The sequence below is a fragment of the Phocoena phocoena genome, chromosome 21 (genome assembly GCF_963924675.1).
Source record: "Phocoena phocoena chromosome 21, mPhoPho1.1, whole genome shotgun sequence".
Classification (NCBI taxonomy): domain Eukaryota; kingdom Metazoa; phylum Chordata; class Mammalia; order Artiodactyla; family Phocoenidae; genus Phocoena; species Phocoena phocoena.
In genome coordinates this window covers 34,966,840-34,985,775 of record NC_089239.1, presented here as the reverse complement: position 1 = coordinate 34,985,775, position 18,936 = coordinate 34,966,840, and positions in this window count along the sequence as shown.

The following is an 18,936-nucleotide window of genomic DNA, read 5'->3' as shown; positions in this document are numbered from 1 at the left end:
CCGAAAGAAAAGATCGGAATGAACGCTCATGTGGACTTTTCATTCATTGCATTCCCGAGAAGACCAATTACAAAAATTAGAGGTCACACGAGAAGGCAGACTGCACAGTAAGAAAGTACTGCTTCTACTATTATGAAAATATGACGGCACATCTAGTTTTCACAAACTCTCCAGCTATCCTTACGATTAAAGTTGCCTCGCGTGTGCTTTTACTCCTTCACCAATAAAGCTTCACAATCTAAATTAATTCTAAATATGAAGATGAATACTGTTAGCAGGAATAAACTATCAGATTTTCACGTGGAAAAGAGGGACGTTGTAACCACGGTGCACGTTATATACTTGAGATCACTGTGTCAGTGCAAATAGCACACACAGAAATTCCAAACAGCACATTCTGAAAGCATGTTTGAAGGATAATGTTAGTGGCGTGAGCTGTATTTTCCAAAGATGTCACATCAAGGATCTAAAAACAAAGAAATACAATCCAGAAAAACAGCACGTTAAACCCTGTTTCTTATCTGAGGTTGCATTAGAGTTATAAAAAAAAAGAAAGAAAAAAAAAACGGGAAGAAAATTAAATGTCTATTTTCACAGGCAATAATATGTTGTACAGTTTGCAATTAAAAATAAATTAGGCACAAAATCTGCAACATATTGTTTTTAAACTCTCATCAAACCTCTTGAGTTATGCTGGTGAGTGCAACATGCGAACGGAAACGCTAGGGTTGCATGAGTTTCTGGCATATGAAATAAAATTATGTCTTCAATCTACAAAAATTTAATTTACAGCTTAGCGGACTGGATGGAGCACGTTAACGCCATTTCGGAGGTTTAAGAACGGCAAGTGCCGTAATCCTCTGAGTATTTTGATCACCAGCACACAAGCATGTGACGTGCTTTGTGTTCACGGGGAACCTTTATCCAGGATGCAAAGCTGGTGCTGAATCATAGTCACATTCAGGAAGATGGCAAGCCTGTGGGTATTAAGCTTTGCGCTCGCAAGCTTAACCAAGAAGATTTAAGCAAGCTACTCTGGGGCCATATAGTTGATCTGATAAGAGTATTCCCAGACCTTGAAGTTTATTTTTATCAGAAGTTTTGCATTCAAGGTCTCAAACATTAGAACTTTCTAGTGCTAATCAAAAGTGTCTCCATTCAACTCCAGCAATGACACTTACAAGCAGATGGAAGTCATAACGTAGAGAGAAAAAAGAGAGGGACAGACACAATTGTTTTCCCCTGAATAAAAGAAAATCTTGAAGGCCTGAAGACAACTTCTGATATCTTAGATGTTATTCCAGATTTCTTTGCTGTATTTGTGTCTGAAGATTTGTCAGATATGTTTGCTACTCAATTTAAATAACTTAGTGATTGAAATGACAGGTGCCATCTGTATCCTAAAGCAGGGTCAACTATTTTGCTGAACTGTTTTCTGTTCAGATGAATCAGGGAGTTGTTTATAGAGCAGGTGTTGTTCAGATTCAGTCTCTAATATCAAAGACAAGGATAAAATCGAGGTTAAGTTCAGGATTTATTTTTACATACACTTCCAGAGAATGACTACTGAACATTTATTAATTAAAATATGATTGAAGAATGACCTGAAATAATCCTATGTGAATTTCTCTCCATTGTGGATATGAGAAAATAAAGATATAGACCGCTGAGGTCCTCTAGAATAACTGGATCAAGGGTCTTAAACCTAACGTCATGAATTTTTTCTTTGCTCTTTTGTAATCAATGACTATTTGGGGAGCTGTTTCTGTTACATTTACATAGTTTTGATTGAAAAGGAGAAAGGACTAGGATAATTTCTCAAAACAGTCTATACCTTTTCACTTATTTATCATTTCTTTTTTTTTAACCAAGAAAATGCATATAACTCAAACCAATATGTTGATAAAGGTCCAAGAGAGAATATTTTTCTCTTTCAGTTATAATGAAGTGAAAGGAGTTTCCCATTGGGTGCTTTAAAAAAAAAAAAAAAAAAAAAAAAACAGAAAGAAAGACACATCATCTCTCATTCATCGTCATGAAGGCTTAGCTTGATCTGTTCAGATCTTGATCTGTCTGGCTTCTTTCACTAATGAGACTCTGTGCCATGGTCATAGCATCCATACTTGGTAACCTCAACTGCCTGGGCGAGACAAAGGACATGATTAGATGACAGCAAAGGACCAGACAGGGCTTAGGCTTAGACAGTAAAGGAAGGTACAGAAGGTACAGGTTGGACGCAGTTTGCAGAGACCTGCAGAGACCTGAGATGACCTTAGCAATTCCCTGAGTCTGAACTGGAAAACCACGTTGACTAGTCGGGCCAGGTGGCAGGCCCAGTGGAGATACATCTGGGAATACAGACTCATATATATAGAGAGAGGTCTGAGTCAAGAAAGAAGAAAAGTCAGAGATTCAATTTAGAGTTTAGGGTTCACATTGGGCCTAATGATAGAAGAAGGGATACAGATACTTCATCAAGCGACTGGGAAGAACTTCCAAAACTTCAGCAAGAGGGTGGCGGATCTCAGCATGCTTTCAGTTCCGGTTTCTAGCTGTCTTTGAGGTGTTGTCAAGGAGACGCTTAGACTCACCCCGTCTTTCACTATCCCTCCCTTTGCCAGGAGAGTAACATAAACTTCTTGTGCCTATGACTGCAGGAGGACTAATACCTCAGGGGTCGCTTCAGGTTTAAAAGGCTGAACCTAGTGGCTAAGAAGATTCCCGTATGATTAATTCAAGGATGAGGACAAAAGACTGGTGCTGACACCATACCCCACAGGTGGGTTAGGGCCTGGCTAAATAAAGTGATGGATGCATTTAATTATTACAGGCCTGGGTTAAGTCCTGGTCATGTTTGATCTCTCTAAAATATGTGACACGATCGATTACTCCCTGATTCTTAAATCTCTCTCATTTTTTATTTCCTGACGCCGATGTCTGCGAGCTCTTCTACCCTTCGTTCAGGTTTATTGTCCTGTTCGGGCTTCTGGACGTCCTCTTCGTTTATCTAATTATTACGGCGCGTCAGGATTCTGCTCTTGCTGTGCCTTTTTCACGCAAAATACTCTTCCTGGATGTTCTCCTTTTATCCACGGGCTTCCACTTCAGTGATACCCTGATGATTCTCAATCTCTATTTTCAGGTATTAGCATTCTTCCAAGATTCAGAGCTGCACTTCACTGGCTGGACATAACACATCTGCATGTTTTCAGGGACTTGAGAGACGACATGTCATTAACTAAATGCCTTCTCTTCCTTTCAGTCTTCCGCCATCCATGCCTAACCCTGCTCCATCCCCTGTAGCCCCCATCTTGATTAATGGAGCGATTATCTATCCGAAGAAAGTAAGTTTTTGTCATTTTCCAACCTTCTCTAATCCTCACCCTTAACATCCAATATTATAAAATCCTGGTAATGCAACCTCGAAGGTGTCTCCTGGGTACGCCATTGCTTCTCTTGCCATTTTGCTGGTGCTTTAGTTTTATCCACCATCTTCCCATCAGACTTTCACAGTAACTCCAGTATCTGATTCCACCAGTTCAGTGGTTCTCAGAATGTGGTCCGAAGACAAGAGGTACCAGCACCACCCTTGGTAGAAACAGAAAATCCCAGCCCCCACCTCAGACCCACTGATTAAGGAACTCTGGGTGTGAGGGCCAGGAGTCTGTGTTTTCAACAAGCCCTCTACGTGATTCCGATGAATGCTGCATCTCAGAATCACTGAGCTGATCTCTATTCTGCCGGCCAAAAGGTTTCCTCTGTAAGAAATCCGCTGGTGTCATTCCTCCCACGCATAGATCCACTGGTTACCTGTAAGATTAGCCCAGAATCTGCAGCAAAGTGTATGCGGTAGTCGATACAGTTTACCAATATTTTCAGTTTTTCTTCAGGGACATGGTACAGTTTCACCTCCCTGCTCTTTGGAAGTCAGGTGTGCCCATGTACTTGCTGTGGCTAATAAAATGTAAGAGGTGTGTTTCACTTTTGGTGAGTTTCCAGTGTACAATTCAACATTTCTTTTTTTCCCTATCGTAGTGTTCATATGGTGGAGAAAGAGGAAAATGAAGAGCAGAGATCCAAGCTGACTGGGGTCACCATGCAGTGGAAGAAACAAACAAGTCCTCGCGGTTTTAAATTACTGAGATTTGGGGGTGTTTGTTATGGCAACATAACCTTGCCTATTCTGACGAATTCACTTTACCTCCTCCACCTTGGCTGCTGTTCAGGAATTCTTCTTCTCCTTTTTCCTTACTCCTCATACAAATAATAATAATAAATCCGCTGTTCAGTAAACCCGCTGAGCTTTCTCATGACATCACAGCCTTGCAGATGCTATTCTCTGCACTTGGAACTCTTGACACACATTTTAACCCAGATGATTCCATTTTTTGATTTTCAACTCAAATATTCATTCTTCTGGTTACCTTCTCCTGAGTCCCTGGGGCGAAATCAATGCTCCATCCTCTGTGCTATCAGAACAATCTTTTCATCCCTCTGAAATATTTTGTATCATGGTTTACGGTAATTTAATTGCCCAGACTTTTTGTCTGCTCACGAAACAGTAATTTCCTCAATGACTGGGACTCTGACTTATTCATTTTCATTCCAACAGGGGGATTATTCTTTTTTAAAGACCTTTATCAAATCACTTACATGTATTTCTAGAAGTAAAGTAACCTAAATCTCCTACAGCTATCATAGTTTCCTAAGTATACGTTCTATTAAATAGCTTTTTAAACTTTTTCTTATAACCTCAAACAATTGGTTATTTTACTCGATGTCATGTTGGGTTAAGGTCTTTAGGAAGCAGTCTGCAATAATCCCCACATCCTTTGCTTAGGTGGTGACAATGGCTCAGTACAATTAACCCCTTGAATATTGAAACTACAAATTTATATAGCAGAAGTGACAGCTTTATAAGATAACTCATCATGCTAAAATTATAGTTTTTATCTTTTCCACATGAATGCACCACCCTGTGTAACCACAGTATCATTCATCTGCCATGTTCTGCACCCTACACAATTTTGTGCAAATTTCCTTCAGTTGTTTTCATGTCAGTTTCACATGTCACTGGGTCTACTTTCATGTGATAACAGGTATCTCATCACGTGTTTGCCCTTCAGAGACCCTAAGGTCATAAGTGAGACTTCTCTAATACGTACCCCTTCACCTAATCTTGCCAAACGCCCCTTCCTCTGAATTTGCCTCTTTCTGTTGATGGCAGCGTCACCCTTCTGAGATCTCTAGCCTCTTACGGCCGCCTTTGTCTTCTTGGCTTCCCCTATCCAAACTAGTATGCAATGTCTTTCACATTTTTTTTTTTGGTCCATTTTATTTTAAAAAATTCATCTCTCTGACTTCTCATCTATCCCCAATTCGAACAACAACAAAGAGAGACCGAACTGCTTGAAACAACGCTTGCCCATTATTTCCTTGCCCTAAGGGCTTCAAATATGAGCCCCACCTCTTGAGTGGATTACGTGAACAAAGAGCCTTTATCCTTCATCCCACCTTTATCTTCCTGCCTCCCAGTTTAGCAGCCCTATTTAGTGCCGCATAAGCTGGACTCACCACTCCACCCTTGTTCTCTTGCTCGTGAATGTCTCTCTACTGGAATTCTCTCTCTTGATCTCATTGCCTTAATAAGCCTACTCACCCTTCATCTCCCTCCTTCATTAGGCAAGACACTTCTAGTCTACAGAACTTTTTCCTTTCTTTAAAATTCTAACACTTGCTAAATATTTATTTAACAACTATGCTATAACATTCTTCTTTTTCATTGTCATTTATCATCATTTAAATCGTCTCCCTCATCGTACATTTATTTACCACTGGATTGTCTTATAACTGTATCCCCAGTAAGTTTTCCAGAATACTGAATACTCATGATAACGTTCACACACAACTGGTTCCGCACGTACCGTACTGGGTGGTTAGTGCCAGGCAAGAAGCCACCGGCTACTGTCATTGTCACAGGCTTCTGCCAAGGACTTCCTTACACTTAATTCTCCTTCCTTTATCCATGAGACACTCCCTCCCTAGACTATGCAAATGCCCAGAAGGTAGCCGGTCTCTGAACTGAACTGACCAGCACCCTAGGTGGGGCCTGATAGTAGAACTCAGTTCACCAAAGTCAGATAAGGAAATGTTAACAATAGTTCAGGAACTTAGAAAAACATCTGGGCAATAGAAATGGGCCACTGCAGTGGACAGAGCTTTGACCCTGAGCCAGATTTCTGCTGCAGCCACAGAATCTTTACGGATTCGTGATGGGAAGTTGTAAGCGACACAGTAGCTTCCTAAGGAGCCTCAACCCCTGATGCCCGTGGGAATCATATTTTTACAATACTGAAGCCTGGGTCTCACTCCAGGAAAAGTAAGTCATGAACCGGATGGGGTAGCGAAGAGGAATGGGGCAGGGCTTGGTATGAATATTTTAAAAAATACTTCTAGTTAGCTCAAATTTTTTTTTTTTGTGGTATGCGGGCCTCTCACTGCTGTGGCCTCTCCCGTTGCGGATCACAGGACGCGCAGGCTCAGCGGCCATGGCTCACGGGCCCAGCCGCTCCGCGGCATGTGGGATCTTCCCGGACCGGGGCACGAACCCGTGTCCCCTGCATCGGCAGGCGGACCCTCAACCACTGTGCCACCAGGGAAGCCCCTCTAGTTAGCTCAAATTTTTTATTCAGGAATGAGACCGGCTGGGAGAGAAGGTCAATGGGAGCACTTAGCTGAAGCAAAGGCCACGGGAAATGGGGAAGCAACAGCAGCTTCTGGCAAATACACTCCCTTCATTAACATGATCTCAGATTATAAAGCCCCAGGTTACAGAAACCATGTAGGAAGAGCGTGACTACCTATACACCGGACATTTATCACCATGAGCATAGAGACCGCGCCTTTGTGTTCTCTCCACTGTATTTTTAGTAACCAGCATACTGTCTGGTTCTTGGTAGATGCTCAGTTGATTCCAACCGTGCAATGGCACTTGAACTTCAGGTTGACTGATTTTAACTGAAATCTGCTATGCATTGTTGATAAACGCACTGGGTTAATACTGCATTTAAGCCCGCAGGTAATAATTTCAGACAATGTGGAGAGAGTTGTGGAAAGAGCACAAACTCTTAGAGTTCAGGATTCATATCACACTTCTGTCTCTTACTGACCAGGTGAGGCTGAACAACTTATTCAACCTCTCTGCCTCTGTTTTCTGATTTGTAAAATCAAATCACAGCATCGCTTTTGCAGAGCTGTTAGGAGGCTTCAAGATGAGTACGTACAGCGCTTAGAGCAGCACATGGTGACCAGCAAACCATCACTAGTATCGTTCTCAGCAAACGGCATTTTGTCCAGCAGAGCCGTACATGGTGGTTCCGTTTGTATCAGGCAAGAGGCTGACGAGGATCAGAGGCCAACAATAAATTTAAGAGTTATGAAGTAGAGCAAGGGGAGCCTACCAGTGGGGATACTGTCATTATTCAGATGTATTTGAACAGAAAAGTGAATAAAATAATATTTTTCAGCTTTATTGAGTGATAATTTACAAATAAAATTGTAAGGTATTTAAAGTGTACATCGTGATGACTTGCTAATACCTATGCACTGTGAAAAAATTCCCCCAACCTAGTTAATTAACATATATCACCTCACATATTTATCTCCCTCTGTGTCTCTCTCTCTCTGTCTCTCTCTGTCTCTGTCTCTGTCTCTCTCTCTCTGTCTCTCGTGTGTGTGTGTGTGTGTGTGTGTGTGTGTGTGTGAAGGAATGAAAGATTTTCGTATGTTGGAGTACAAATATTATCTCCCCCTCACTGCTCATAATATTGATGCAAACATTCTAAATAAGGAATAAGGCAGTCATATGTGATATGCAGAGAACTTAGAAAGGTACCTAACCTAGAAGATTCCTCAGGAGACAGAAAACATTGCACAATTCTGTTTGAAAAACTGCAATCAGGCGGTTTACAAAAGTGTAGTCGTGTTCAAATTTCGGAAGCTTTGTAAGTGACCTAAATGCCATAAAAATGAGAATAAGGAGTTAAGTACAAGTCTTAAGAATTTTCTTTCCCTCCTGTAAGTCTTAGCTAGTAAAACAAAGGTCTGTTGTAATTTTTAAAGGTAATTTTAAGAAGTGACAAAATCTACTCTTTGGGCTAAGACTACACCTTAAAGGTAGCAAAGTGTTTACAGGTACCTTGGACGTGACACATCTTTCAACACTTAAGAATAATTTCTGGATTTAATGTCATCATTCAAATTTACATGAAAGTATGCACACAGCACCTGCTCCTACGACGTGGTATTTCAGGGGGCAGCTGGAAACCAGTAATCTCGGGGCCACGCAGTTGATGACTGGACTGCTAGGGTCCATTTCACACATCAGTTAGTGACTACCTGGTTAACGATATGCTCACACAGAGGACACCCGGCCACCCCGCTGCAGGCGCTTAGGTGAAATGAGGAGGAAGTAGGGGAAGCCAGAGAGAGGGGTGGATCTGATTTCTGGGGAAACGGGCTTTCTAACGTCACTCCCCTGGGGAGCTTTTCTCTGTACACATTTATGAGGACTGATTCGAGTTACAGCAGGCGGAATATACTATATTGGGAGGTGGCCACTAAAAGTAAGAGATGGGAAGACTGGCCATTCTGGCCCCAACAATGAAAGTAGCTTGGAGAGAATGAATGCAGCAAAGGAGGCCCCCTAGAGGGCAGGCTGAGGTCGACAGTGAAATGTGCACACCACCACACCTCTCACAGCGAGAGATTAGGGCAAAGAAACCCAAACACGTAAATACCAGTAAAGGAGTGGTTAAAATATGCTATCTCTGAGTGGTAGATACGATTTTATTTTCACAAAACTAAATTATTGTGTTTTCATAAAGTATACAAAACAATGCATTGAAAAGCTTCACAATAGTTATAAGTAAAAAATATGCACAGAATTATCCTATTAAATAGATATATAACTTAAAAAGTCATAAAAATATGTATGTGGACATGTATAAATTTGTATATGCATATGCACAGATTTATGCATGTACTATTGTAAGCAAATAACAAGAAAAAGAGAATATCAAAAATATTTTCTTTTAGCTAATAGAATTACGGGTGCCTTTCCTTTCATTTTTCTCTCTGATAAATAGCTAAGTGCAAGGGCAGGGAAATTAGGTAGACATAGGTTCAAATTCCATCTTCAGAACTTTCTAGCTGTGTGACTTAGGGAAAAACACCAACGCTTACTGAATCTCATCTTTTTCCCATGTATAAAATGAGGAAAAACAACCTTTGCAGACAAAAGGATTATTTGAAAGTGATTTAAGATCATGTTTGTAAAGTGCTTTCGCAGAGTCTGGCAGACTGTTCAATGCTAATTGGTATCATCATTCACCTTACAGAAAATCTGAATTGTAATTAGAAATTTTTAAAAGTCTGTTAAAAATTAAATACATGATAACGTGAACAACGTGAACAATACATAAGAACGCAGTGTGGGAAGGGACCCAGTGCAGTATCTCGAGCGTTTGACCAGGCAGATTTTGGAGAAGGAAAGGGGAAGTTACAGTGACCACTGGCCAGAGAACAGAGGTGATAGAAGCAAACAACGTCACGGCAATTTTTACCCTTAAAATTTGATCAGGTTGTGAGTGGATGTCAAGTGTCAGGGAGAAAGGAAAGGCGAAATAAAAAAGGGGGGGAAAGACCAAGACGTTCAGATATAAAACCAGGACCTGAGCTACTCCTGGGGCAGAAAGACACAAAGGCCTTCGTGATGAGCAATCGTGTGACACAACACTTTATGGCGTGACGAATCCCTACATGACTTATCTCAATTTAGCCCAATCCGGTTGGTTATTCCATGATAATTCATTTGTTCCCAGAGTCCTCAGATCAAGAGGCCCTTTCAGGTGCAGTACAGATCGCACAGCCCTGAATCCCCGTCACCACGCCGCTGCAAAACTACAGGTAATGCCAAATTCACAGCCCAGGCAGAGGTGTTTCACCAGTGGCTCCCTGACTCCACTACTCTAGAACAGGATGGACTAAAAAAGTGTTGCCCTCGTGAGGAAGATTCTAGACTATGTTCTCTCATCTCTGCTTAGCAGGTAGGGTTGCCTCCCAGAATCTATACTATGGACAAGGAATGTCACCCGCCATTTCAGGAAACAAAGGATGTTGTGACCATAAAGTCATCAGCAATGGCAGCCGCCCCCAGTGGTGCACCCTCAGGAGAATTCAGGATGGAGAAAACCAGGATCCTGGCCCTAGAGAGTTAAGGTGGATATCAAAGGAATGATTTCAACAAGCCCGGACTCTTGCAACTTCCCATACATAGAAAAACACTAAAATCACTAACTTAAGATGTCTGGTTTTGTGATTAGCAGTAATCTTTTGATGTTAGACTACATTTTTTTCCCCAGCAAAAGACTCCTATATATCCTGGTCCCTCACTTATCTCTTTGGAACAGTTCCTCAGAGCTGCCAGAGAGGCTACCTTCCTGGGCTATGGTCCTCAGCAAAGGCACCAAAGAAAACACAATTCTCAACTTTTAGGCTGTGCTTTTTTTTTTTCTTTTTTCAGTTGACAATATCCAGGGTGGAATGTTTCAGTTACATGAAGACCTAAAAGCGGTGAAGTAATACACCTGAAATGAATGATCTACGCACCTGGACTACAAATCTTCTGAAACCTCCTTAACTAAAAGCAGCTCCCTGTGAAGTTTTAACATCAAAGATTAAGTTGTGACTGGTCAGGTATTTAGAAATTATTTTTCCTAGGGGAGTTTCCTTTCATAGATGTTCAGGAGATAGGTACGGCTCTGTTAGAGTGAATACAGAAACAGCAAACTAAGTCAAGGTTATGAAATGAACATACTCTTTAACCTCCAAGCAATATGTTAGAGGGTCTGCACATTTTCCTTGGAACATTAGTTAAATAAACAGGACCTTTGGTGACGCATAGTCAACTATCAGATATACACAGTAATTTTGCAACTACCCTTTCAGGATTTTTTTCTGTTTGGACGGTGGGAGGCAGACAGAAAGCAAACAGAATTTAACAAAAGGATATGTTGATGCAGAAATTAGAGTCTCACAAAACAATCTAGGAAGTGCTCTGAACCCATGTTTACTTTTATTACCATAAACCGGTAACAAAGCACCTACATTCTTTACTCCTCCATGCACACTGTTTTCATACACCTTCAGTGAACCTGCCCATACATGTGACAGCAAAGCATATTTTATTAGTGACTTGTAAGAGCTAGAATATGGCTGAATCCCACTCCCTTCTATTTTAGCCTTTTGCTCAATTCCTTTACAGTTCATTCAATCATCCACGTGTTCAATAAACATAAAGAAGGTCTACCATGAGCTGGGCACTGACTAAGCAAAAAGACACAGGGATGAAAAACAGAGGCTTTCATCTCAAGGTTTTTGTATAGATCGAGGATAAAGACAGATAGAGCAAGAGTTGACACATACGATTTGAAAGCATTGCCTTAGACTCAGGAATACTCAGGATTCTCTGCCACCTGCAGGAGGATGGGGTGAAGGTGGGTGATGGCAGGAGACGCCTCTTGAATGAGAATTTGGGGGGTTAAGTCTTCTTACAGATTAAGTGGAATCAATGCTGGCTTAAGATGGAGAATTAACCAAATGCACTTACAACTGAAGTTAAGTCAAAAGTTGACTTTTTGTTTGCTTGTTTTATTCATCAACTCACATAAATAGGGATAATTGGCAATTGACTTAGCAGACCTGGAAGACTTGACCTTATGCCAGCAGTAGAGGAAGCTGTGATGTCACCTAATTTGTATCAGAGAATCACTGAAAGACACAGGTAATGGCTGCACCAGCTACCCTGGGAGTTGCTACGGGGAGAACTGGTTGAAAGCTGCTTAAGGAGCAATTAGACCTGCAGTTTCTCTCCCATAACTAGGCAACTATGCCTCATTCCTCCCCATAAGATTAGATGCTTAATCTTTGCAGATGGTAAAACAGAAGGAGTCTAGACTGGGGACACCAGGACGATTGAAGATCACACTTCGGAAGTAAATGTTTACGTGCTCAATGTTGAGATTCCAGTCTTTTTAAATCCCTCGACTCATAGACTGCTCTCAGCCAGACATCAACCGTCACTGAAAAATCCTTCTCTGAGAAATCCGGCCAGGCCTAGAGAAAAAATACTGACTCTAGGGACTCTGCAATGGAACTGTCCAGACAGGTCAGTCGATGGTAGGAACTACAGCCGACCCAGCAAAGTGAACAGGACTTTCATACAGTTCTCTCTTTCAATACTTTTAGATATAAGTTCCTAGCAAAGGGTTTCCAGATTTTGAAGAAAACATATGACATGAAAGACAAAGACCAAAACAAAAAAGCAAGCATATTGGAAGAAGCAGAAAGCCTGCAAGGAAAAGAGAAGAACGAGATTCATCGATTGTCATTAGCACATATGATGTTGAGCGTCCTTTACCCATTTTTAAATTGAGTTGTTTCTTTCACTGCTGTTAAGTTTTAAGAGCTTTTATTATTATTTTTTGGTACGTTTTAGATGCCAGTCTTATATCAGATATGTGTTTTGCAAATATTTTACCCAGTCTGTGGCTTGTCTTTTTATTCTCTTAGTTTTTTCACAGAGTAGAAGATTCTAATTAAGAATTTTTAAAATGTAGGAGAATTATTAATTTGCAAGGAAAACCAAATTTGTAAGAAAAGGAAAAAAAATCATCATAGTACAGCTCTGTCAATGGTGTGTATGCAGTCTAACTAATGCAAACGATGAATATTTATTTAATCAAGATTATCACGTTTATTAGGAGAAATGGCAGACAGAAACGTCTGTGGATCTGTGTGGTGCTGTGCCAGTAAGGAAAGTGAAGTCATCCTTCTTCCACTTTTGGAAATGCAGAGACAATGACAAAAATCCATTCATCAAGAAACAACAATATCATATGATTAGGAGGCAAATTCCACAAGAATCCACTGCAAAAGTTGCAGACAGCTGCTTGCCCTTAGGGAATGGGGTATAGGGAAAGTGGCGGACTAGGGAATTGAAATAAACACAATAAGAAGACAGCAAAAAAAAGGGAAAGAACATGTTTTTAAACATATTTTTAGACAGTAACAGACCTTATAGAACCATTTTCTTCTTTATATGCATGTAGAATACGTATTAGACATAAACCTAAATGTTAAAAATAAAGATGGATACCTGTTATCCAGAGAGAGGCGGGAGGAAAGGATGCCTGTTATCCAGAGAGAGGAGGGAGGAAAGGATGGTGTCCTCGCAGGCTGAGCCGCACACGAACAAATATGGAGATAAAAACAGGTCTATTGTTTGAAATTTGCGCACATAGTTCGGGGAAGAAGGATGCCTTGTCTCAGTTTGGCTTTTTCCGGAAGCAAACCTTGAGACAAGGCTTTGAGTCTAAACGGTTTACTTGGGAAATGGTGGGAAGACTGGTAAAGATGTGGGGTTACAACACACACGTGTGAATGAACCTGGACAATAAACAGGCCCTATTAAATCAGATACAGTGGATGGTGACAGCTTAATTATGTGTCGGGGGTGGGAATTCTGGGAAATGCTTCAAAACTCTGCAAGATGTGCTGACAGATGAAAGGGACGGGACCGGGCGCTGACAAGGTCTGCTACATGTGTGGGTGTGTGGCTGGGGCATGAAAGGTAGTCATCATGGCTGATGACTCCACACGAGAAGGCTGGCTCCATATTTCTGTGACTCTACACACTTGAAGACACCAGTCAAACCATACACTGTTATTTAAAATAGGTGGCTGTACAATTTTCAATCACTTATCATTGGAGCCATAACAGTTACCTTTTAAGTATTTTAGTGCATGCCCATTGGGGGAGTCAAATCTATCTTGGATGTAAACAATAGCCAACAGTTACTTGTAAAAGCCTATGAGCACCGACATTAAAACCATACTCCATGGCTAATTATAAACTACAGTTATATTTCCTTATACATTTAAAAAGTCTGGTTAAATACTATTTCCTAACAAGCGTTCCAAGAAGTCGCTTCTGTAAAACCATGATGACAATGACCTCAGGATGAAATCCTCTAGGAGATAAAGTAAAACGAAGATCTGGACTCTCAGAAGAGTTATTTCATATGACAAGATTATCCTGGTCTCTTTATCATTTTGCCCCTTAAAGAGAGGACGTTATCAGAGAGTTAATGTGCTGTTATACCCATATTACTTCAACGTCACTATAGGATTGCTGAGATGACATATTTATTAGACTTTTCAGACAGCTACCAATCAGTTAGCATAGGTTCCAAGTTAAAAAAGAAAAGTATCTAATCATCACAAGAACACATGTGAAGGGAGATTTTACAATCGAAAATACAAGTTATCACTCTCTTAACACAGTGGTCAATCCTATCATCACTGACAGTGAAACAAACCCTTTGAGGCAATATGAAATATACAGCCCTACCTAGGAAGTATTCAAAATGTTTAAGTTGTATCTAATCAAACCTGTGAGCCTAACTTCAAGTTTATAGAATAGAAGGGACCAGAGAAGTAAAACACACTGAGAAGAAACCAAAAGGCAGATCCAGAAAGTGGGACATTCTACAGGACAACAGTGGATCCAATGTCTTAAACGTGTCAATGTCATGAACAAAGGACAACAAGAAAACAAGGTGGGAGAGGCAGAGGACCAGTATAGACCGAAAGAGACACAACAGCAACATGCAGTGCCTGGACACTGGATCATCCATAAGGGATATTTAGGTACGATTAGGAAGTCATGAACGTGGGCTATCAGTTGATACGAAGGACTCCTTGTTAATTACGTGAGCTACGATAATGGACTTGTGATGCTATTATACGAAGAAGTATTTCAGAGTAAAATGTCATGTTGCCTGTAAACTACACTAAAATGTTTCAGGAAAACAAACAATAGGGATTAAATCTAGTTTATGAGGTATATGGTATTCATTATCCTAACCCAACTAATTTTCTGTATCTTTTAAAGTTAAAAAAAAAAATCACACGGGCCCAGAAAAACTTGGTGGAACTGTTTTTTAAGCCTAAAAATATTTCTTATATATATTTGCATTTCTGAGATTAAGAAAAATAAGAGTCATAGAATTTGCAAACTAGAAGGATACTTAGAATATTTCGTATGTAGAGAAATTGAGGCCCACAAAATTGAAATGATTTGCCTAAAGTGACAAAGCAAGTTATTTGCAGAAACAATAGCAATTTGAATATGTGTCCTTTTCTCCTGATGACCAATAATATTTCCTTGAAAACAAGATTCATACCTAATTAATTTCTGTCATCTTTTCAGTGCCCAGCATACATCCGTTGGATTTACAATACATTAGTAGTTTGCTTATAGAATAATTTTACCTACTTTCCAAATCATTTTACATAGAAAATATTCGGTTTCCATCAGTGTAGAGAAATAAGATCAGATAACTTTCAAAGCAAACATTGTAGTTGGCCAAAGTTATTTAGCAGTTCATAGCTGAAAATAGAGCAGTGAACAGTAGGTCCAAAAACTAGTAAAAAATTGACTACATGATTTATTGGGGTTTTTTTTGTTTGTTTGTTTAAATTCACGTACATATTACCTTTTCTATCTACTCTTAGCTTAAAAATACCAACATGTAAGTCTAACGATACGAAGCTGCCAACCCAAACAAAGATGCTAAATTTCAAGTGTGATTCTTTAGAGGGAAGGTCAACATTCTCATCAATTAATCCTCATTTTTCATAGTAAAAAAATGTGGGCCAGCTGCTGAATCAGGTACTTGGACAAACATTGCTGCCTATTTTGTAAAATCAGCTTTAGCACATTTGTGCATGGAAAGAGTAGCTGATTTTGCAAGATGTTGAAATATACAAGCTACATATGGTTCAGTGTATTTCCCACTGTATTGTTATTTTCAACCAAGAAAACAGGTTAGGCATTTGTACCATCCCTCCTTGACTACTGTTTTCTTTATGCTGGTTATTGCCCTAAACATATAGCATTTGATATTTATAATGAAAAAAAAAGGGAGGGGACTATTTATCTTCAAGATATGTTGTATCTTCCTAAAGTCTTAGTGATAAAGAAAAATAAAATTGTTCCAGGGATTATAGTTTCCATTTTACAAAGCAAATATGAGATGGCTGTAAACAAGATACTTTCTATCTATTGACTCCTTTTAAGTATGCCACATTGTCAAGAGGAATCACTGCAAGATAATACCATGTATAGTGTCCTTAATGGGATGTTAGAAAATTAGTTTTTAGTTTTCTAGGAAATTCCATACGCTAAAAGGAAAAAGAAAGAAATGCAACATTATACTCTCTTTTATTAAAAATGGGAATATAATTTTATCACATTTATCATTGTAATTTCTCCTTTTGAAAAATTTCCTCTGTTCTATAAAATGCAATCAGAGTCCTTTGTTAAATATTTAGATACTTTAAATTTAGCTTTTCAGACATCTATACTTAATATTTAGACATCTTTTCAATAAGTATGTTATTAAAATGGCTTATTTTTTAGAAAATAGAGGTGATAAAGCTGGAGGCAAGTTTTTGAAAATTCTGATATCATATAGTAGAATAATTTTATAGTGATATATGTCACTACATAAAAATTAAAATATAATACTCCAAAACAAAGAATTTTAAGCTCACCAGATGAAGGGGAGGAATGAGTAGATGCCTTTAATGTATAAATATGAATACTGGATAAAAACACAAAGCAAAATTTTTACAAAACAAAACAGCAGTACTGAGAACAAAAGTTCAAAAAGATGGTTACTACAGGACATGACAGCACTCAAAACTTCTTAAGTATATTCTCTATAAGTGGTAAAACCAAGAACAGTATTTTTTTATCTACAATTTAATTTTTTTAACTGATGAAAAAAAATGTTCAAGTTGATCACGGTCTTGTACTTTTTTCAGTTATTGATAATCGATAGAAAATAAGAATTAATATAATAAGAAGAAGAACATATGAAAATCCTCAGGCTGAATCAGAGAATACTCTATTAAAGACCATCCCCACACTTGAAATAGCCTCATCTTTGCAAAGCTTAGTGCGATATGGCTGGAAGGAACTAAGGTACCGATTGACGTATCAGATCTATTGATAGTCTTTGGATTTTAGACAGAACATTCTTGATAAGGTAGAAATGTTTGTATCATATTTAAAAACACATGTATAAAGGTTTATATTTATGTCTATACAGTGGATTTTCCAAACGTGTTTGTTTAATCTAATGTTCTTTCAGGCAACATATTTCCTAAGAAGTCTTGATGTCTATATGTTGTCCATCAGGGTATCTTTATGATACATTTTCAATTTTTACACATGCCCTTTGGTGATGTCATGGAAATCAAGCAAAGAAACTAAGATGGACACACTTGTTTTTTAGATGAAGCCCTTTCATTTTTAATTACTTCCTAGAAAGCTCTTAGGAACACTTTCATCTATCCAGATATGCAATAGCCACTTTGCTTGCTACGAGGACATATGTTCAGTGAAAAAGGAAGCATCAATATAAACTTTATTCTTCAAAGAGGCTGGACTATTTCACCTCTTCCCTGAAGTCTTCCCTAGCATGACAGCCCAACCTGATTTCTTCTTTTACTAAGTTTCCCTTTTCTTCTCTTTATTCAAATATTTAGACACTTGGCCTTTATTTTGTTTTAACATCATTGCTAATAGGACATTTAGACATTGTCCAAGTTCAACTTCAATCCGACATCGTCCAAGTCCAATGAAGATTTTACTGAGACCAAGAGAATTTACATTACTTACAGAATCAACAGTAGAGCCAGAACTAGCAACCTCTATCTTCTGACTCCTATTGTTTTAAAATTTTATACTACTTCACGGGCAGTCTAAGATTTACTGTGTTGCTATTAGACGTTCCCTACATCTATCATTTTTCTCTTCTGACCAGACCACCAGTTACTTGAGAGCAGAAGCCATGTTTTATAATTCCTTCGAATCATATACAGCGACTATGACAGGTTTAATTGAAGTAAGTTGAATGAACTAAAACATCTCCATATTGTAAGGTAAATATACTGTGTTATATCCATATCAGGGAAAATATTCTCTCACGAGTCATACCCTGAAGTTTCTAATTTTTTCTCCATTATTCTAGAGTAGTGGCAAAAATTCTCCAATTCTTACACAAACATTTATTCAACATAACTCAAAATCAGACATTAGTAACTACAAATATAAGTAAATATAACTATTGTCAGATATTGGGAATCAGAATTTAGGTGCTGTCCTGGAAATAAAGATCACACTGCGGACTACAAAATATTAAGAGTTCTTTAAGCAAGAAATTGGAGTTAGCTCTCAAAAGGGTGGTTCTAGGATTCCACTGTTTCCTGGAACAATTACATCTTTCCCCAACTAACCGCAGAACTGAGGCTTTTTCTTCCTGTTTCCGACTCCGACAATCAGCTGCTTATTACGCATTCCCATTTGCTCCTTTTAGTATGCTTTTACCTTTTCCAAAATCAACCGAAAAACCCCATTGCTTTGGTTTGTGTTCCTGAGACTGAAACAAAGGGAATTATCAAGTCTGAATACCGGTCTGGAGGCTCTGCTTCTCTTTGTGTTATTATATCTTGTTTAAAATTACCACAGAAATATAGCTTAGGAGGCTCTTCCTCCTTCTAATGGACATAGAAATTCTTGTTGGCATCACCTTATGATCACGAATGCTGAATTTTGACTCCTCCAGGCCCGACCACAAATGTGTCACCCCCGCCCCCCGTAAACAAGATGTATTTTTACTCTAAAAAAATGTAAATGTGGTCATTAACTTACCATATAAAATAATACCCAAAAATAAGAAGTCTGAAAACAATCCACTCCCACAACTGTCCTGCGTTTGCCAGAACGTTTAGAAACTGCGAGGGCTT